Below are 23,566 nucleotides of genomic sequence, written 5' to 3'. Positions count from 1 at the left end.
TTGTCCTTTATAGGCTATTATGGTGGTATCTTCCCATTGGTCGTATTTGCCACTTCTCCCCTCTCTCATTTCCTATATATACTCACTCCTAGCTAGTATTTGATTCCATATTCTATGCATTGTAATTGCATTTTGCAACTTTTAGCTCTTGCATTCTCCTAATGTTGTTTTGCTTCTTTAGCATTTGTAGTTCTCTCTTGGAGACTAAGTCTATGTTGTTATTTTGATCTTGTATCATTTGCATTCATAGTTTTATATCTATTCATTTGCACTATTTTTTCTAGGTTATTCATCTTTGCATATTCTAACATGGTATCAGAGCCATTCTAGTGCAGGAATATATTTTTAGTTTCTTTATCTAAGAGATTCAGGGGGGATAATAAGTTTTTACAGGTTTCCTAAAGAACTGAGTATGCTATTCTCTTGCATTTCCATATGAACTTGAGAATCAGAAAAGTTTGAGAGAAAAATTCTAATATTTGAGCTATTTTTGTATAAATATTTTATAAATTTGAGTAATTATAGCATTTTGGTAATCCTAGTAGCTTTTTCAGCTCTTCCATAATGTCTAGAAGGTTCAAGAAAGTCTATTTTGGCTTTCTTTTTACCAAAATCATAGCACAAAAATTTAGAAAAGATTGGAGGCGTTTTTCATTTTTGTATCAGATTGGTGTCTTACTCATTAAATCAAAAAATGTTTTGTGGGTTCTCTTCTCAACTCCAAAATACCATCTAGGTCTTTGTTATATTTTTAAGATACAAAATAAATCTGGCTAAAACTATTGTGCAAAAAGTGTCGCGCGACCATTATTCAGTTGTGAAAAAGTTGAGTTTAATTCATTTTCTCAACTTTTGCTTCTTGGATTAAAAAATGTTTTCTGGGTTTTGTTCATAGAAAAAAAATGTTTTGGGGTTTTTGATATCTTTTTCATATAGTCAATAGATTTTTCAGAAATCAAATCATATTTTTTTTGTTATTGGGAAAAATTGTTCCTAGAGAAGAAAATTGAATTTTCAAAAATTCATATATTTTTCTTTGGGTGTCGAATTTCAACAAATAAGATACCATTGGAAAGATAAGTCTATTTAAATATAATTTTATCAGTCTTTAATTCACTCTTGGACTTCAAAGCATTTGTAGAAAAACAATCTGGTAAATCTATCAAGGTTTTGCATATAAATAATGGGGGGGAGCATGTCAACAACAAGTGTGAGCAATTTTGTTTCTTTGAGGGTATTGACTTGCAACATACAATTCCATATAGTCCTCAACATAATGGAATTGTAGAACGAAAAAATCGATCCTTGAAAGAAATGACCAATTATATGATTCTCCAAACCTTTGGCATCACCATATTGGGCATAAGCTATTAAATATGTGTGTTATATCTTGAACTAAGTCCCTCACAAAGCAGTAAAGGGGGTAACACCCTTTGAAGCTTGGACTGGTCAGAAAGCATCAGTTAAGCACTTTTGAGTGTTTGGTTCTCATGCATGGGCCCACATTCGAGCAGAGAAACACAAGGCTATGGATCCTTAACGTAGGTCTTCGCATATTTGTTGGATATCTAGATGATGTCAAAGGCTATAGGCTTCTTGATCCTACAACTTATGAGTTGTTCATTAAGAGGAGTGTTCATTTTGAGGAGAGTCATTCTAGTTCCTCTTCTACCACTTATCCACGCACTATCATATTAGAGCCACTACATCATGATGATAGTTCTTCAAAGGATCTAAATACGCCTGCTTTTGATGTAGGGTCTTCTTTCTCCATTTCAGATGGTGATGATGATGATTCACATTCCTCCCATAGTCATCATTCAGAGCATATTTATTCTCCTCCAAATTCTCTAGTTTTAGGACCTCTTTGGGCTTGTAAGACACTAGAGTCAGCAGGTGACTGGATCAATAATCCTATGGTGATCCTTTAGATGCTATAACATCAAGGTCACAATTTCAGCAAGCTCTACATGTCTTTTTTGCTTCAACTTCTGATCCACAGTCCTTTCGAGAAGCTTCAAGTGTCCCCAAGTAGGATGCAGCTATGTAAGAAGAGTTCAATTCCTTGGAGAGGAACCACACTTGGGATCATGTCCCTCTTCCTAAGGGAAGAAAACTTGTTTGATGCAAGTGGATCTATTAGACAAAATTTTCCTCATATGGGTCAGTTGATAAACATAAGGCTTGCTTGGTTGCTAAAGGATTCTCCTATGTTCCTGGGATTGACTACTCTAAGACTTTTGCACTAGTTGTCAAAATGAATTCTATTTGACTTGTCCTTGCTATTGCTGCAACTCATAGATGGGAAGTTCATTAGATTGATGTGAAGAGTGTTTTTCTTCATGGTGACCTTCAGGAGGAGATATACATCGAGCAGCCACAAGGGCTCATTCAGGATCCTTCACTTATTTGTCATCTTTGGAAGTCTCTCTATGGCCTTAGACAAGCCCCTCAGGCTTGGTATGCTAAGATGGACTCCTTCCTTCTGACAGTTGGGTTTACTCGTTGCCATTCTAATTCAAATGTCTACATTTTATAGCAGGATGATGCTCTCACCTTTTTAGTTCTCTATGTTGATGACTTGTTGATCATAGGGAGTCACTGATCTACCATTTAGGATGTGAAAAATTTCCTTCATTATTGTTTCTTGATGACAAACTTAGGCCTTTTGCACTACTTCTTGGGGATGGAGACTACTTAGTCTTCATCAAGGATATTCCTTGTACAACCTAAGTACGCTCTTGATATGCTCTCTAGATTTCACATGGTTGGTTGTAAGCCTACATCGACTCCATTTCTGTTTAGGGTCAAACTTGAGGCTAAGAGTTCTTCACCTTTGGTTGATGGCACTTTATATCGACATCTTGTTGGTAGTCACATATACTTAATTCACACGGGACTAGATATTTCATATGTTGTAAGCATGGTCTCTCAATTCATGCAGGAGAGCCATGAGTTGCATTGGAAATCAGCTAAGAGGATTCTTCACTACATTTAGGGTACTCACAGTTATGGTATCCATTATTCAATAGGAACATATTTTGACTTAGTGGGAAACACATATTTAGATTGGGTAGGTGATTCTCAAGAACACAAGTCTATTTTAGGATATTGCTTCTCTCTTGATTCTATACTAGTTTGTTAGTCGAGCAAGATGCAATCAACAATTGCTATTTCAACAACATAGGCTGAGTGTCAAGGAGTAGCTAATGCTACTATTGAATATATTTGGCTTCGGAACATTCTCATTGAGTTTGGCATTTCTTTTCGAAAGCCAACAATCATCTTTTGTGACAACCAAAGTGCCATACATATCTCTCGCGAACCGGTCCATCATCAAAGGACCAAACATATTGAGATCCACATACACTATATTCGAGAGTTGATTCATGAGTATATTGTCTAACATCATATTAGATTGTAGACATCTTCACCAAACTCTTCACTAAGAGAAAGTTCCTTCATTTGTAAGCTTTGTTGAGGGTGCAATAGTTGTCTACTTCAGGGGGGCTTCTTAGTTTTTCATTCTTTCTCTCTCTATTTGGGGGTGGGATATTCCTCTTATAATTGGGGGGCTTCTTCTTTTGGGGGGATATCTATGTACATATGTACTTAACATGGCCTCATTTATCAAACCCATCATCTTTTCACCCACCTAAGCTATGCTTAAGGGGAGGTGTTAGTGTAGGTTTTTATTTCCTAGTTGTTTATTTATTTTCCTATTCCTAGTTTTTTCCTACACATTTATTTAAGCTTTCTTAGGATTAATTAAGTGAGTATTAGTGTGAATGGGTGTAAGGTGTCGATATCTTCCATGGGAGTTACACTTGCCTTTTTTAGGCTATTGCGGTGGTCTCTTCCCATTGGTCATATTTGCCACCTCTCCCCTCCCTCATTTCCTATATATACTCACTCCTAGCTAGTCTTTGATTCTATATTTTGTGCAATGTAAGTGCATTCTATATCTTTTAGCTCTTGCATTGTCCTAGTGCTATTTATCTTCTTTAGCATTTGCAGTTATCTCTTGGAGACTAACTCTATGTTGTTATTTTGATCTTGTATCATTTGTGTTCATAGTTTTATTTCTATTTGTTTGCACTAGTTATTCTGGGCTATTCATCTTTGTAGATTCTAATAGTGTGAAGGATTTATATGGATTTGGTTTTGTAAACCCATCCCACTTGTCTTACTCATTTTCAATGTGTTGTACCTATCAACAGTACCCCTTGAGCTTCTGTTACTGCTTTTGCCAATCCATCTGCCACATAATTCCCTCCTTGTACATGTGTGTGACCCTAAATCCTTCTAGAGTAGAAATGATTTCCCTAATTGGTCTTAACCATCGCACCAATTTCAAATTCGGTGTACTATTTTTCCTGATTACATTGATCATGACTAATGAGTCTCCTTCAAGATGCATCTTACTAGCCTTGATGTTTAGGCCTATCTATAGTCCTGCCAGTGCAACCCTAAATTTAGCAATGTTATTGGTGGTTTCGCCTATGTGGATCGATCTTTCTGCAATTGTTCACCCTCCCTAGTTCTTTGCCACACACCCAATGCCACTAGGGCCTAGATTTCCTTTGGAAGATCCACCTAATTTTTATCTAGCCTTGCTCAGGAGCTATCCATTAGATACCCTCTCTTGAGCTTTTATGATTTGAACCCTTTGATGCTCCATCAACTTTAGGAACTTTAAGACCCTCAAAGGTTTTGAGCATTTCATTATCCCAATTTGTGAAAGTATTGGATTTAATCATTGTTGGATAGTTCAGTTACTATACCCTTAATCTTCTGACATAGATCCATGGAGTTCATTTGTATTCCTTGGGAAATTTGTCTATTCCTTTCTTTCCACAGTTCCTATACAAATGTTGAGGGAATTAATTTCCCTAAGCACTCAAATAAGCTCTATGTTTTGATGACTGGCTACATATTGAGACATTCCAAAATGACATTGGGTAGCGGGCATTGGAGATTTAATTTGGCCATGAAAAATTTCCACCATTCTACCTCAAATTTACAATGTAATAGAATGTGATTAGTTGTTTCACTCTCTTTTTGACATAACACACACCTTTCGAGCCCATAAATCCCCATTTTTTACAATCTATCTTCTGTTTTAATATTCTTCTATAGAGCTATCTAGGTAAATACTTTGGATTTGGGTAGGATACTTTTGTTCCATATAAGTTTGATTAGCCAATTCTATTTTGCAATTGCTACTTCTTTCACTTTGTAACCCGATCTTAGTTTGTAGTTTTCAGTGCTTGATCCACACCACCGAATGATATCTTCTTCAACTGATGCACAAAATGTCATTTACTTAGTAATTTCATTAGTGTTTCCTTCTGATCCTTTGGGGAATTGATCTCACTTAGAGACTTCCACTCCCATACCCACACCTCATTCTATTCAATCATTCTCTCATAATCACTAATCTTCTTTCCCCAATGCTTGATGGTTTTAGTTTTGATAATCTCCAAATTAGCAATGTTTATCAGAGGTTTCTCTCCTTCCCATGAATTTGACCAAAATGATGCCTTCTTTCCATTCCCAACCTCCTAGGTGACATGGTGTGACACAATGTCTTTACATTCCAAGATGTAGTTCCATATAGTAGATCCTTTGGGTGAGTTCCTTGTCATCAAAATTCTGGTGTCTTCATTCGAGTCTAAGTATTTCCTATGAATGATTTGAACACATCTTTGATGTCCACATGAATATATATTCCATACTAGCTTGGCCCCCATAGAAAGATTCATTGTTTCCAATTGTCTTAGTTCTGTATCCCCAACCTCCTTTGGGGAGCATACCTTATCTCATGCTACCAGTGGGAATTTATTTTCATCTCTAGTTCCAATCCAAAAGAAACGTCTCATAACCTAGTTTAGTGCATCTTATTGCATCTTGGGTAGGTTGACACATGACATTGAATACACTAGAATTATTGGTTATGCCTTTATCATCAAGAATTTCCACGCAGACATCAACCACTTCACTTTCCAAGTCACGATCTTAGTTTTACATTTATTGATTAAACTTTCCCAGTAGCTTGTTTTGTTTACTCCTACAAACAGAGGCATCCCCGGGAATTTCCTAGGGAATGTTGCAACTCCGAGTCCTAGAACATTTGGTATGTCCCTTTGCAATCCTATTTGTGTGTTTAGAAAAAACACCTATGATTTCCTCTAGTTGATGCTCTATCCCAAAGCCTTGCAAAAATTGTCTAAAAAGTTTTTTATGGTTCTTGCCTCTGTGCAATTTGCATCCTCAAACAAAATGATGTCATCTCCAAACTATTGGTGGGAGATGGAGTTGATCCCTTCTTCAACCTCCATCCCTTTCCAATTCCATGTCTCCCTTAACTATTTGATGCCTCTACCCATAACTTTAACCATTATTATGAATAAAAAAGGTGAGAGGGGCTCCCCTTGTCTAATTCCCCTTGTTGATGGGAGGAAGCCATGTGTCGCACCATTGATTAGTATAGAGGAATTCAGTGCATTGATACAATTTTCTATCCAACCCTATTTGAGTTGAATCCAAAATGAGTACCTCAAGTAGAAATGCTCTATCCACCAAATCATAAGCTTTGAGGATGTCTAATTTTAGAATCATGCAGGTTGATCTTGTTTTCTTTGCAGTGTGTATTGCTTCATGGGCAATGATTATTCCTTCTACAATCGATCTGCTTGGGGAGAATCCAATTTTCTCCTCTAATATTATGTGTTTTAGCAGTATCCTCGACCTATTTGCAACTATCTTAGTTGTGATTTTGTATGTCATGTTGCATAAAGATACTGGCTTGAACTTATTCATACTTTGTGGCTCCTTTTTCTTGGATATGAGGTCCAAGAAGGTGTGGTTTACTGGGCCAAGAATGACCTTCTTTTCCCTTGATTCCTATATCACAACTATTATATCCTCCCCCACAATGTCCCAAAAGTACTGAAAGAAGCTAGACAGAAAGCCATCTGGCCTAGGAGCTTTGTTCAAATTGAACTGGAAGACTTCACTTCAGACTTCCTCTCTAGTGATTTCTTTGTATAAAGCATGATTTTGTTCTTCTTTTACTATAGTTGGGATTGTGCTTAGCATATTCTCCCTCTCCTCTTGGTGTACTCGTGTTTCACTATTGACTATGTCCTCAAAGTATGTGACTGCTTCAATGTTTACTTCTTATATGGAATTTTCCATGCCACCATCTTATCTCCTTATTTCTACAATGTTTTTCCTATTTTTGTTTGCTATTGTTGTGTTGTGAAAAAACATTATATTTCTATCTCCTTCACTTATCCATGTTTCTCTTGATTTTTGCCTCTAGTAGCATTCTTCTCTTGCCTACAATTTTGTGAGCTTTTCCTTGAGTGCTTTTTCTATCTCATATTCTTCCATCCTCATCCCTCTTCTAATGATGATTTCATTAAGTTTTGAAAGCTCATTTTCCACCCTTTCTTTTTTTGCAAAAATATTCTTCAATTTCTTCTTATTCCACTCTTTTATCTTGTTTTTGACATGTTTGAGTTTCTTGCTTACTTTGTATAGCTCTTTGAATTTTTTCCCACATCTATTTTTGTCCACCATTGTTCCATTAAGGCCATCATGGTGGGCTTTCGAAGGAGATCATTAATTTTACAGGGTAGTGTTCAACCCAGTGTATGGAAGAATCATTGCTTATGTACTTCTATATTGTTATCCCAAACTCTAAATATCAAAAACCTGTCAAGCCTCTTTTCTATGTTAGTGAAATATTTCCTCTTGTTCGTCCACGTATAAGTTCTATTTTTGGTTTTGATGTCTAATAGTTGATTGTTGTCAATAAAGGTTTGAAAATCCCTTTGAATGTTGGTTATGTTGGTCAATCCCCCTCTTTTTTCTTGATTAATTCTAGAGTGGTATTGAAGTCTCCTCTTAGGATAATCTTCTCATTCCTTAGGTTCCCTAAGATTCTTGTGAGCCGATCCCATATCTCTCTCTTGTCCTGCGTAGTGACAAGCTCATGCATATTTATTAGGTAGGAGACATTATTATGCAATAGTCTGCACTTTACCTCCATCCAATTCTTGTTCTTCTCCACTATTGTCCCTTATATCTTAAGTGGGTCACATATTACACCCAACCCACTTGAGGGTCCAACTACCTCAACAAATAGCCCCGCCCATTGCTTCCATACATTAATCCTTTGCTCAATATCACTATTATCCCATTTAGTTTCCTATAAGAGAACTATATCTGCTCTGGCTTGATCTATTTGGTGCTTGATTAAGTGCCATATTTTAGGGGAATTTAAGCCCATAAGATTCCATGTACAAAGCACCTCATTGTGCCTAGGAAGGATGATATCCTTCCTTGATCTTAGTTTCCTCTAGCTAATAGCATTCGTGACTATTGTCAATTTAGCTTTATTGGATTTGGGTCTTGGTTTACCCTTCTTCATATTCAATTTTTTAAGTTGGTTTTTGTCTGCTCCATCATTCTTATCTCCATCATAGGCACCTCTTCACCTTCCCCTTCTTCCTCCTCTTCATACTTTGATTCCTCCTCCTCTGTCATTTTGTCCATTACTGGTTGTACAACTGCTTCTTAATTAACTAGTGTAATGTTTGTTGGCTGTTGAGTGGGGTTTAGGCATATTGAATCCAAACCCAACATTGTCATCTTGATCAATTCTTTTTGCTACTATTCTTCACTAGATGTATTCAACCGAGGGGGTTCAACTTGGGATTGGAAATTTTCCTCCTTTGTTATGATGGCATTCAAAAACTGCCCAATCCTCTGAATCTTTCTCATTTATATTGATTTGAAAGTTTCCCATCTATGACTTTGAGGCATTCCATGTCTCTCTTGGAATACCCTCATTATCCAGTCTTGTCTTGCCAATGGTCAGAGAAACTAGGTCATTACCAATTATGCTTCTCTCCTCCTTGCTTACATGATTTTCCTTACTCATATCCTCCTTTGTGGCCCTTGGATCATAGGATTTATAGACCAAGTCACCATGCTCCTTGGATTTGCATTTAGGGCATATTGCCATACAATCTTCTCTTTCTACCTTTTGTGACCAGATGCACTATTTTGTGCGAAGCTCAATCTATTATGGGATTGGAGATGAGGGCAAGATATTGAGGCACATTCTTGCAAAATTTTCCAACCTCCTATCTATCATGATACCATCCATCTGCTTGAGGTTACCTATACTTTGCCTAATTTCCTTTAGGATACCCTCTTCCAAGTATTCTATTGGAAGATTGTACATTCAAACTCAAATTGGTTTCTCTCTAATCTCTTCCTTCCCAGGATCAAAATTATGTTTCCATTTTTCCATATAGACCCCAAACCCCTCCATCAAATATGGTCCCTAATCTAGCACCCCCACATGCTCATCCTTTGAGGTAAAAATTGCTACGGAAAAATCATTTGGCAATGCCTGAAGTAGTATGTGGTATGCTCATTTGAAGATTCAAGCCAATCATGCATTTTAGCATGATCAATCCAACCCCCACCCCATTTGAGAAATAATCCCATATCCTTGAATCATTCTACTAAGTTCTTTATTTGATATTTTTATAAAAAAATAGATAAACTCAAGTGGATTTAATATTTCTTGAGAGGACTCACCTAGTTGTTTGCTTAGAGTTGCTTGCATCTTGGAAGCTTTGCCTCTCCAACTTTTTCTTGTTCAACCTCCCGCATTGTTGAAATATTTGATTCACTAGTTTCCTAAAGAGTTTACATTCTTCCACTCCGTTTGTCGATATCGTCCATACCTTGATCTACTAAAGTAGGGTTTGAATTTTGTGGGTGCCTAGATTTTCTACGTTCCTAATTCTTCCACCAGCTTCCTCAAGCAAAGTTTTGCTTGGGTCTTGTTTTGCCATATTGGCGGAAACCACCCCAATTTATTTGAAATACTAGCATTATGCCTTTACAACATAAATGCCACAAAGTTTGCATGCCTTTCTAGTGTCTCCATGTCTTGTTTTTTAAAATACAAGAGCCAACAAAAATGTAGAAAATTGTTATGTTATGGTTATGGTGAGTAGAACATTTTACATGTATCCAATATAAGATTATTAAGGTTGGTGGTAGGTCCGTTTCTTTCTTTTGGGAAAGAAAGAAGGTAGTGGAGTTGATTTTTGCCAAAAATTTGGAAGTTTAGCCACACTTAATGGTCTAGATTGTGGGGTGTTTGATTTAATTTTACACACGAAAGTTTACTTTTCATTTCCACAAGACAATTTACGTTTGCACTTTTACACCAAATTTACTTGCATGTCAGTTTCAATTTCTTTACAATATTCTTCCATCTATATTAAAATTTTGCAACTAATTATTTTAAAAATTGTTGACCATTCACCATTGTTTGACCTAGGTCATATTTGTTTACCATTGTGATATAACTGATTTACTTAATATTTAAATAAATGTAATTTTGAATTATTCATACTAATATATATAAATCAAATTAATTCCAACATTTGTAAGTTCTTAACATTTAAAATATATTAAGATATGCAACTTGAATGATTTTAAAATACATTTATACCAAAACCTTTTTGTCTTTATACCAGTCACACTAGTTAAAATAAATAAAAATTAATAGGTAAGATAGCCCTCAAAATAAATAATCAAGAGCATTTTTTTATGTATAATCCATCAAGCAATATATATATTTTTTTGATTGATTAAATCATTTTCTACATATATAAAATAATCCAAAAAATCATTTTCTACACAACAATTTAGAAATTAAATTGTTCAAAATATTAATGATATATAAACAAACTTATTTTACCTCATAAAAAATGATATCTAAAAAGCCATTAAAAAACAATTTACTGTGAAATATTAAAAAAACAAACCAGTATATATAGACATGCCACGAGGGCCAATTCCACTCTTTACAGGCCATCACAACAATAATTGGGGAAGAGTGGCTTCAAGTAAACCCATTCTTACTTCCCTCACAGGCAACCACCTAGTTTGGCACAGTCATAATGGACCTTTCCTAGTCTAAAGACATCACAAAAATGATTGTGGGAGCTTTCATTCATCCAACCTTATATAGTTGAGAGAGGTTATCTACAAGATTGGATAGCTACAATATGTTTGATGGGTTGCAATGGATTGGTAGCTTCTTGGACAAAGGTGAGGTAATTGAAGTGTCTACTTCTCATTCAATTCTCATTTCCATAATTAATGGCTTATGTACGTGGGAAAATGCAATGATCAAAATGAATAAATCAAGATCAAAAGACCCACATACCAATGAGACTCTTGGTGCAAGTATATAAACTAATTGAACTAGTTTAACTTCCCAAGGGGTGTCCCATTGTTCTCTATCTCACAGGATCTCTAAAGTCAATATTTTGCTCTCAGATCATTGAGCAAATGACTTAGGAATGAAAACTCCAAGAACAAGTGATATTTGATCTACATGCATGAATAATGCATTCTAAGATCTATATGTTGTGTTAAAACTATGATGATTAAGTTAAGATGAAGATAGTCATATGATAAAAGATTAATAAATTATCCTAACATGATATACTAGCTTAGCATGAATATTCAATGATATGGAAAATGCTTCTAAATGCTATGATGATGTTTTAACAAAGAGATGCTAAAATACTTAGTAAATTAGGTTATAATGTAGATGCATAAAAACTTATAGATATAGATAACGAAGAATTAGAGCTCTATTTATAGGGAAAATAGGGCAATGGATGGCTAAGATTGAATAATCTTAACAAGGGCTAGGATTGAAAGTTAATCAATCCATGTTTACAATTTTTACCAATGAAATGGTGACAATTGTCAACAAGAGGTTGCTTGAGAGGAGATGCAAGAAGCATTAAATGCTTGAGAAGACATGAGGGTTACCTTAGGATGTAAGGGTTAAGGTTAGGTTAGGGTTATCCATTGGATAAAGCTTTTACCCAAGGGGTAAACTCTTGTGCAAGGGTTAAATGGATAACTATGGTCAAAGCCATAAGTTTTTGATGAGACCCTTGAGTCAAAAGGATGGTTGAGTTAGAGGAAAGTCTCTAACCAAAGGTCAAAGGTGAGTTAACCATAAATGATTATGTAAGAGCCTTTAATGGTTTGGAAGGCTTTAGAGGTTAACCATTTGAATACACAAAGCCTTTAATGGTTATTGAAGACTTTGGAGGCTTTGAGAAGTGACTTCCTTTTACTTAGGAATATGACAATAATTAAGAGATGAATTAAGCCAAATTGGAAGTGATTAGAAAAATCTAGAAGGGGTTTAGGAGGCAAGTGGGAGATGTAGGGAAATGTAAGTGGATGAGGGAAAATGATTTTAATTAAAATAAAATTACTTTATTTCAACCAAAAACAGATGCAACTTGCATAAATACAAGTGGGGGGATTTTATAAATAAATTAGATTTATTTATTTGCAAGGATAAACTTTAATTAAGTGTAAATTTAATTAAAAGGGGAGAAAGGGGAATTAATTAAATAAATTGATTTATTTAATTAAGGGCTAGAAAAGGTTTATATGAATTTAATTAAATAGATTGAGTAATTTATTTAATCAAATAGATGAATGTGGATAAATTGATTAAATATGATTTAATTAATAAAGGGACATAGTTAAAATAAATATTAAATATTTATTTAGGAAAGTGATCAGATTTATACGTCTACAACTTCAAGTATCAGTCTTCAGTTCATTTTCATTCATGGCTCTTCATGCACAAAGAAGTAATTGAGGAACATCTATTCATGAAAGCTACACAAATTTGATACAGTTTGTGAGTTAATAAAACATGTAGAGGTAAATCCACATGACTATGATGCCTCCTTTCCAACTCCAGCTGATTTAGCTTCTTCAAAGGAGAGTTCAAATAGGTTGTGATTGTCCTCTGTTGACCATATGGGTTGATGATGCGCAGTTATTTTTGTATATATTCTTTATCTGTTATTCAGTGTTTCTTAACGCTGTAGTTGTCTAGTCTCGATCAAAGCTCTTGTTTCTAGCTAGCTTGATACATTTTGTATAGGTCTTTTGATGTTCTGGGTGCATATACTTTTCACCCCTCTCATTGGTGATCTTTGGTCCCTAAGGAGAACTATTTTCTCAATAATCATTTGTGTGTGTGTGTGTGTGTGTGTGTGTGTGTGTGTGTGTGTGTGTGTGTGTGTGTGTGTGTGTGTGTGTGTGTGTGTGTGTGTGTGTGTGTGTGTGTGTGTGTGTGTGTGTGTGTGTGTGTGTGTGTGTGTGTGTGTGTGTGTGTGTGTGTGTGTGTGTGTGTGTGTGTGTGTGTGTGTGTATTAAAAATAACATAAGATTTATTAATATTTTTCAAACAATTAAAACCCATTATTTTAGTATTCTTTAAAAAAAATCAATTTTCTTGATTAAAATTGGAAATTATTCAATTTAGTCATTTGGGCCATTTTAAGGGAAGAAAGCAAAAAACAATTTTACTATGTTTAAAAAGATTCAAAATAGAAAGTTCTCCCATATTGCCTAAATTTTAAGAACCAATTAAATTGAAGATAATTAGTTTTTTAAATATTCTTAATTAAAAACATTGCATGTATACTTTAATAAAGATTAATATATTTTTCGGTAGAAAAAATTCTCAAATTTTGATTTGTTAATTTGTTTTTATTAATAACTAGTTAAAAACAACCCTTGTGAATAGTTTTATGCCTATGAAAAGAACTCATAAATATAATCATTATTTTTGTTACTCTAAGCCTAAAAATAAAAATAGATCCATTATAGAAATACCATCACATTAAACCATGTCTCTAAAACTTAAAAAATTAAATACACCTATACTACTTGCAACTTCTCAATATCATTTTTGGACATTATTTAATAGTAATTGAATATGTATTTTAGCAAACAATTAGCAAATAGAAGAGATTAACAATTTATACTGTATTAATTATAATGAATCAATAGGTAATAGAAGAATTCAATCGAACTAGTACATATAAATGGAGTAAACAAAAGAGAGGTTTAGGCATCAAATTTTCATACTTATGTTTATCCCCAAAGGGTATTTGCACAGTTGTAACTAAGGAGCATTTGTAATACCGATTTCTTAAAAAAATTAATGGAATCTGTTTTATTGTATTAACTAGCTTATATTTATTGAATTATATATAAAGAAAGCGACAATGACAAAAAAATAGAATTTAAATAAATAAACTTGTATTTTTTTAACGTAACCGATGATGCTGACACGACACGTCCTCCGGTACCACGTGGGCTAGGGAGAGACTAGACCTCGTGACCTCATGCTTCATCACAAGAAGCTCGATTGCTCTCGCCAATTGAGCTAGGTCGTATAATAATTTATTTGTAATTAATTATGTAAATAAATTTTAAAGAATAAATTGTTTTATAATTGAGATATTTTAACTTTAATAAAATTATCTTAATATATATAAAAATTTAAGTTAAATTAAAATTAAAATTGCAATGTAGTTATTATTAAATTTTAATCCTAATTTTACCAAAACTTTAGTGCTAATATAATAGTAGCTATTGTTAAATTATAACCCTAATTGTAATATAACTTTAATGTGAGGTTCAAGGTTAGTGTTCATATAGGATTATGGTTCACTTTGGTTTAGTGTTTATTTAAGATTAGGGTTCAATCTTCTCTAGTGTTTAATTAGGATAAGAGCTAAGATTTAATTTGGTTAATAGTTAGATAGTTTGGTTTAGGGTAGAATTTGTTTACAATTGAATTGAGTTTATTGTTCGATCATGGTTAAGGTTATTTTTAGGGTTAGGGTTAGGTTTAAATTTGGTTTATGGTTAGGATTTAATTGGTATAGTGTTAATATTAATATGGTACAATTTGGTTTAGAGTCAAATTGTCAAAGTTTAAGATAAATTATTAGAGTCAAATTATCAAAATTAAAGATAAATTATTAGGTTAATGGTTAGGGTTCAATTTGGTGCAAGGTTAGAGTTGTGGTTTAAAATTTTGTTATGGGTTTGTTTATGGCTCAATTTGATGTTTTGTTAGTGTTCCGTTTGGTTTAGTCTTAAATTAGGTTAAGGTTTAGCATTCAATTTGATTTAGAATAACATACTAAATTAAGTTTACTATTTATAAACTATTAAAGTATAGTATTAAAATGTTTTAATTTATGTAATTTAAGTTAATTAATTTAGTTTAATTTAATTTAATTTAATTTATTTGATTTAGTTTACTTTAATTTATTTGATTTAATTATTAAATTGTTAAATTATATTATTTAATTTATTTAAATTTAAGTTATTATAAAAAAATATATTAATAATTTGATTTAGTTTAATTTAAGGTATAAAAAGTTATACTTATTACGATATATTTTTTTATATTATAAATCGAGAGACCAAAAAAGATGTTTATACAGATGAGTTCAGGGGAGGTAGGGCCTCAATAGTGAAACCAAAAAGAACTAGATGAGTGTCATATACAATGCACTAAAAGAAAGCTCCAAAATAAAGTTGTACTTGCTGCCATAGGGAACTAGAGGAGGATTTCATCCTGGTCTTCGAGCCATGTGGTCCACCCCTATGGTCCTTCCATCCAGACCACCTTCTTCCTTTCCATGATTTGTATGCACATGTCAACCCTGTTGAAGGACGAAGCTCTAGTATCTTGGAGTTCCTTTAATTAGTTTCTTAACTGCACTCTCGAAGGCAGTTTGATTTTCTACGATCCTTGCCCATTCATAACCATCTTGCATCTCGTATATAAACATGGTGGCTCGGCCTTCTTTGAGGAACCGTAAGATTTTGTTTCGTTCAACATTCATCAGGAAGCAAACTTGTACAACAATTTTATAATGTGTTAGTTTTTTTTAAAAACCAGTAAGTTCCCTAGCAGTACCTTGGAACTTCTCCTCATTTCTGAGTTTCCAAATAAACCAAAGGATAAAAGAGGACAAAATTTGCCAAATTAAGTTAGCATCCTTTTTAAGATTATGGACGAAACCAGTAACTATATCACAAGTAAAGACATGCTCAGTAATGGATATTCCAAACATTAACCAGATCTCCCTAGCAAAAGGGTAGTCAAGGAAGATGTACCGAGTGGATTCAGGTTTATTGCATACAGAACAAAGATCATATGCAGCTAGATTATTCCTAATAGGCAATCTATCCAGTAAGAGCTGCCATCTGAAACACTTGATCTTAGGGGGGATGGGAGATTTCCAAAGGTTCTCAAAGGTTTTATACCAAGCGGTAGGGCTGAGGTGGACATTCCATAGGGTGTTGACATGGTCGATCATAGAGGTGTCCTGGTTAAGCAGGTTGTAGATAGCTTTGGATTTAATTTTAGGGAGGGGGGAACCATCCTTCCAAAGGAATGAGAGGTACCTATGGGTGTCAACATGAGTGTTCTTAGGGAGATTGAGGGTGTTACAGGCATTCCTAATCATATTGTAGGTCCGCTTATGCGAAGCAGGGAGATTAAATTTACTACTAAGTTCCTCCCAGGTGATGAGGTTGTCATTTTCTAGGATATCCATAAGATACTTGATCCCCTTATTATGTCAGAATCTAGCAGAACAACCTTGGGTTAAGGCCAGTGGCTTAGAGTTGTGGTGGAGGTTCCACCAAATCGACCTTTCACCATGAATAGTATTGTCAAAGTCAATGCTAGAGTTGCAGATAAGTCCACGCACATGCTCCCAGGCTTTCCAGATGGACTTAAAGACCCAGGTGCCTTGGACAGACACCGAGAAACTTCCATCAAGTAGATCACTGAGTGGCAGGACTTTCCATGATTTGGCAGCCTTTGGGAATCTATTTTGAATGTTGTTTCTGATAAGAATCTTCCAAGGTTCTTTCCCATCTAGTGCATGAAATATCCATTTGGCGGCAAGGGAGATTCCTTGCAGCTTAAGATCCTTAAGGCCCAAACCTCCAAGTTTTTTTATCTAAGTGGCTCCAAACCCATTTTACCGCATGTGCCTTTCTTTTTCCTTTATCGTCAGACTAGAGAAAGCGCCTGATAGCCTTTTGAATTTCATAAATTTGATAGTTGTTGAACATCCAAACCGAAGAGTAGTAGATACTGTATGAGGATATGATTTTTTGACATTCTTGAACCCTACCTGCTAGGGAGAGGATCCTATTGTCCCACTTGTTGAGCTTCTTATCAATTTTCCCCTTAACCCAGGTCCACATGTCCCGAAGAGAGGGGGAGATAGAGAAGGGGATACCAAGATATTTGACAATCATGTTGGGTCCTCCCCATGAGTACCCATCTTGCTGTAGCCAATCCGGAGGTTCATCCTTCCAGCCAAGTAAAATAGATTTGGAGCTGGAGATCCTGGCTCTAGAGGCTTTACTAAAGGTGTCGATTTTTAGGTTGAGGGAATCTATGTTTTGCCTGGAGAGCTCCAGGAAAAGAGAAGCTATCATTAGCAAATTGGATATTCAACAATTCAGAGTTATCCGACAGCGCGATGCCATGGACTCTAGGAGATAGGGTATCATCTCTAAGGAGATAAAAGAGGGCATCTGAGGCAATAACAAACAGAGCAGGGGAAAGAGGGCAGCCCTGCCTTATGGATCTAGAGAGAGGAATAGGCTGGGATAGGGTTCCATTAACTTCAATCATGGCGAAAGCATCTTTGAGGAGAATTCGGACATAGTCACATAACTTGTTAGGGAAGCCAAAAGCTCGAAGCATCATGAGGATGAAATCCCACTTGACTCTGTCATAGGCTTTCTCAAAGTCCACAAAGAACATGGCAGCGTCTTGTTTAGAGGTTTTGGCCCATTCCATGGATTCCTAGCTAGTGACAAGGTTTTCCAATATGTACCTGCCTTTAATGAATCCAGTTTGGGTAGAGCAAATGAATTTTGGAAGAATCTTTTCAAGGCGGGTAGCTAAGGCTTGGCAAGGATTTTATAGGAGACGTTGAGGAGGGTGATTGGCCTCCAATTCTTAATGAGCACTTTGTCTCTATCTTTAGGGATGAGTTTAACAATACCTTTATTTATGAATTCCCCCAAAGTGCCATTGTCAAGAGCTTCATTGTATATTTCATAGAGGTCATGCGTGACCCAATCAAGATTGGCTTTGTAGAACTCCGCAGGGAGACCATCGAGGCCTGGGGCCTTATTATCCTTGAGGGCTTTAATGGCATCGACAATTTCTTGTATAGAGATCCTGGCTTTGAGGAGGAGAGCATCACCATCAGAGATCCTTTTAGGGATGATGGTACTACATTTGTGTCGAGCCTCTTTCGAGGCCTCATTATCTTTTGAGGTAAAGAGAGTTCTATAGAACATTTTGAAGGCCTCTTTGATATCATTGAGATCCAGGAGTTCCTTATTGTCTACAGTTATTCTATCAATTTTTTCCCTATTTTGTTTCTGCTTAAGGAGGTTAAAGAAGATTTTGGAGCCTTTATCTCTGAATTGGAGCCAGTGGTTGCGGGCTCTAATGAAGGCTCCCTTGATTTTTACCTTTTGGTGCTTTTTAAGGATGTCTTTGGCTTTAGAGACATGCTTGGCCAAGGTGGGGGAGGAGGGGTTAGTCTGAATATCTTGCTCTAGGGATTGGAGGCGAAGGGTGAGAGTTTTTTCTATGGCTCTAGAGTCCTTGGCTTTCTTTTGGCCAATGGTTTGGAGTACTTTCTGCCAGGAGGAGACATTCCTTGTCCACCTGAGAGTGCAGGATTGGGGAGGCTGAGGCTGGAGGTTAAAGAACCTGACCACCTTAAGGGCACCTAGAACATCTTGGTCTTTGAGGAGGGAGGTGTTGAGAATAAATTTCTTGCTATAGGGGCTGCTGATGGGGATAGCATTTCTAGTGTTAATGACCGCAAGGATAGGGAAATGGTTAGAAAGGGTAACTGGCAGGACAAAAACCTCACTCCCCAAGTGGTTAGGGGAGAAGGAGAAGAAGTCATTGTTAGCATAAAATCTGTCCAGTCTGAAGTAAATACAATTGGAGCCTTGTTGAAAATTGCACCAAGTGTACCATAGGTTAGAAGCAACAGTTTTAGTGCCCTCGAGGGGGTCAAATAACTGGAGTTTTTGTTTAAGTTTGTCCCAGTGGGGTTTTTCTACATTTTTCCATTCAAAAGGAAGTCCCCCAGCCTTGTCATCTTGATGCTCAGTCATATTGAAGTCACCAGCCACTATCCAGGGGATACTTGGGAGGGAAGTCAGCCAGATCCAAAGGGACACTCTTTCCTTGTAGTCATTAGGTGCGTAGATAGAGCAAATGCCAAAGCTGGAGCCCCTAATATCTAGGGTAGCCCAGGCTGCTCTGTTGCAAGGGGAGATCCCTTTATCCTTAATGTCACTTGCCCACTTGGGGGAGATAAGTAGACCAACTCCTCCCTTTCCTTTCGAGTGGTTGGTGCAAATTTTGATTGCATCTCTCCAGATAAAGTCAAGTGAGCTGTCAAGATGGAAGCCCACGGATTTAAGTTCTTGTAGCATTAGGAAATCTATGTTCTTGTGGTGGCTCAGAGAGATTTTGATGACAAACTTCCTATCAGGCGACTCAAGGCCTCTTATATTCCAAGAGATGTATTTCATTAGAGAGGAGGGTTAGGAAGTTCAACTAGGGAGACCGCAAGGATCTCCAGACTTCTTTTTATTCTTGGAACCCATAGGCCTACCTTCTTTTTTTTTTGTCAAGGAGGATCCTTTTATAAGTTCGTCCTCATCTTCACTAACTTCAGATGGTTCATTCCTAGTATCTGCAATTCCTCCTATGTCGGACCTAGACATCTGGGAGTCTGGAAAGCCAAGGAGCACTGTGCTAGACCTAATTTCTTCAAGACCCTTATTGGCGTAGATTACTTCAATAACATGATTATCTTCTAACTCTTTGAGCATAGAGGTTGTCAAAGGGTTGGTGATGTTAACTTCAGGGGTAAGCCCTGTAGGTAACGAGGAGTCCGAATTCTTGGGGGTTTCAGATCTGATCATCACACTTGCAGGGTTATCACTGGTGCTAGCAACATCAACACTTCGACTAGGGTTCTCAAGTTTCTTAACCATTTTCTTCACCACAGAGTTTGCCTAGGTTCGAGCGAGAGTGGGTGAGCTAATATTTGAAGGGAGGGGGCAATCATAGATGCCCCTTGTTTGGTTGATAGATGGGATAGAAGGAAGGCTTTGATTAGGGGCATTCTGGTTGCTAATTTTCCTCCTATGCTTTCTAGAAGTGACCAACTGAAAACAGTCAGAGGGCGATTCTAGAGGACCAATTGGTGGGTCAGAGGCCGGACTAAGGTGATCAGAGACAAGGGACGAGTGATCAATGTGCTTGGGTTTTAATTCTGAAGAATTGGTGGTGGGAATAGCGGCTTCTTCGTTAACAGGGAGCGGGGTGGATGAGTGTTGAGAAACCTTGGATCTAGGGTTCGTGGGGGCATCAGATGAGTTAGTGTTGGGTTTATGATTCTTGCGATTAATGATTGGGCAATTTTTTTGAAGATGCCCTTCTTTTTTGCAGAGAAAGCATGCATTTAATCCATCAAGCATTTCAATAGGGCAGACAAAGGTTTCTTCATTGACGTTTAGGGTTAAAGATGGTGGGATATCAATCCCTGGCTTCATTGATACAAGCATTCTGGCATCCAGGTTAGGGACAAGGTGGGTCGTTTCATCAATACAGATCGTTTTTCCAAAGGTTTCCATTAACTATGGAAGAAAACACCAAAGGAAGGGGGGGTACATCCTTGAGGATGGCCCACCTTGGGGAGGATAGTGTGAGAACCTCATCACAGACCACCTCTGGAGACCAAGCTAGGGCACAGAAGGAAGTATTTCCAACTATCCAGTATTGACGCTTTAGTGCCTCCCTTTGAGCCTTGTGAGAATTAGAGAAAATAAGGTAGGGACCCTTTTGAATTTGTCTACAAAAAGATATTTTAAGCCCTAATTTTAAATTCTAGAGGTTATGAAACTAGTCGTCTAAAAATTTCCTAAGTGGGCATTTGTCGACATCAACACATGAAAAGAAAATGGCCGTATTACTTGACCTAGTTTTTTCCGAGGCAATTTCATTCAACATTTCCAAATTGGGCGAAATGTAGAAGGAGCCCGAAATAGTGCTAGGGCACTTGCCTGCTTCACCGGATCTTTCTTTATCAGGAGCCTTAGAAAATCGCACGTTAGGGTTGACTCCATTTGCAGGCGGGGAGATGGTTTCAACGAAAGATTTCTTTGGCGAAGATTTAGATTGGTCTGCGGATTTAGGGTCATTAATGGCACCGCCATCCGATTCTGACTCCATAGGGAGCCAAAGATTAATCCGCACGAGCGACTAGGTAGGTGGGAGGAGTTGCGAATTAAATGAAGTGCATAATTAAATATGCAAATAGAAGGAAATAGCAGTGGAGAGGAGTTTCAAATTGGGTGGAGGAGAATTAACCCCTCCACAAAGATGTCGTGGTGTCCACGTCACCATAGTTGCCTCGATCAGCTTGCAGACAACCAGACTTAGCACTCGCAGGGCTCGAGGTTTGTAGATGTCAGATTCGCAATCGCCGAGTTTGTAGACCCCATCTCCGAATCAAGTCATATTTTATAAAATTTCTGCCGTTCCCTGAGATCGCTAGGGTTTGTTCAGATGGCTATAGCTTTCTCTGCATACAAAACAGGGGTTTACTTTCGCAGGTCCTTTCATATTGGCTTCATGATTCTCATATTCGCTTCCGTGATCAATTAAATGAATCAGTGTGGGTTTACTTTCGTAGGTCCTTTCATATTCGCTTCATGATTTTCATATTCGCTTCATGATTCTGGCCCGAAACCTTCTGGTGATTCTTACGAATTGTGCAGATCCCCTTTTCTTGAAATTCAGAAATAATTAATCAAGTTATTATTTATGTCTTTCGTTATTATGATATTTTACAATTTAATTTGGTAGAATATTCAATTAGGTTTATGATTAGGGTTTAATTAATCTTTGGAATAGGATTTAATTTATTTTAGTGTTAGTTTTAGGATTAATAATTTGTTTAAGGATTAGAATTACATTTGGTTTAGACTTAGGGTAAGGATTCATTTTGGTTTAAGGTTAGAGTTATGGTTTCATATGGTTTAGGGTTGTGATTTGGGTTAAGGTTCAATTTATTTAGTGTTTGTGTTTAATTTGGTTTAATGTTCAATTAGGATTATGGTTCAAGTTGAGGTTTTTTTCAATACTAAGGTTATAATTTAATATAGAGTTATGAATAGGGTTTAAATTAAAATATTAATCCTAACTTATAAATATGGGGGTTGAATCTAGACGTAAGAAAAATATTTATTATATTACTATTACAAAATAAAATAATTATTCAATAAAAAGTATTAATAAAATATTTTAAATAAAAAATAAAAAAACTAATAAATAAATGTATGAATCTAACATGATAAATATAATAACTAATATAATAATTTAAATAAAACAAAAAAAATTGAGAAAGATTATTATTTTTTCAACATATTTCTACTTAATTAAAGCTATTATAGAAATCAAATTGAAAAAAATATATCTACATTTAAATAGTGAAGAAAGACAACTATAACATATCTCCATAATCTATTCAATATTGAGATTATGAATATTAAAACAAGTGCCACATAGTGGCTAGTACTTGCCTTGTTTTTAGTGTAGTTTTAATAATAATTATGATTTAATTTATTAACTGGAGTGAAAAGTGCAGTGAGAAAAGAATAAGTAACTCTTGAAATGAAATGTCTTTGGAAAGCTTAACCTGAAAATTTGTGACCTTTTTCGAAGTTCAAAAATTTGAACAAAAGAAAAAGCCTTACCAAAAAAATTATAAATGCAGTTTGACATTTTTATGTTTGCCCATTCTTCGTGCATATCGATGATTATGACTCATTATTATTTATGGTTAAATATAAGCCTTAAATCTACTATAAAGGCAATGACTAGTCAACTGAAATGGTTTAGGAAGTTTCAAAGTAATATTCGAAGTGTAAAGAGATTTTCATTCATGGTGAAAAGATATTTTGCATTCAATTATTATTTTATTAGTATTGATATTTGTATATCAGTATTGTAAAGAACATAAAAGTTTTAGAATCTATAATATTATTTTAAATGTTTTAGAATTTGATTATATTTTTTAAATTTTTTTAGAGTTTGTGATATATTTTTATATTTAATTTTTTCTAAAATAGTAATATAATAATAATAATTTTATATATATTATCTTACATAATGTATTTTTGTTATTATTTTGAAATAATTTATAATTTAAATTTTTAAAAAAGTATTATAATTAAATGAACTTTCAATGAATAAAGAATTATTTGTTAACATGGACAAAGTTGATTTAAAAAACAACGTAGGAGTAAAAAAAGAAAGACTAAAATTTGGATTACATTTAGAATTAGGGCTAAACTAAAATTTGGATTACATTTAGAATTAGGGCTAAACTAAAATTTGGATTACATTTAGAATTAGGGCTAGGTTTACAATTAGAGTTATGATAAACTTCAGAGTTAGGGTTAGAATTAGGATTAGTGTTAGAATTAGCATTATAATTTTAATTAGGGTTAAAGTTTTAATTGGGTACAGTTAGTA

This window comes from Cryptomeria japonica, chromosome 10, assembly GCF_030272615.1.
Source record: "Cryptomeria japonica chromosome 10, Sugi_1.0, whole genome shotgun sequence".
Classification (NCBI taxonomy): domain Eukaryota; kingdom Viridiplantae; phylum Streptophyta; class Pinopsida; order Cupressales; family Cupressaceae; genus Cryptomeria; species Cryptomeria japonica.
This window is presented reverse-complemented; position numbering follows the sequence as displayed.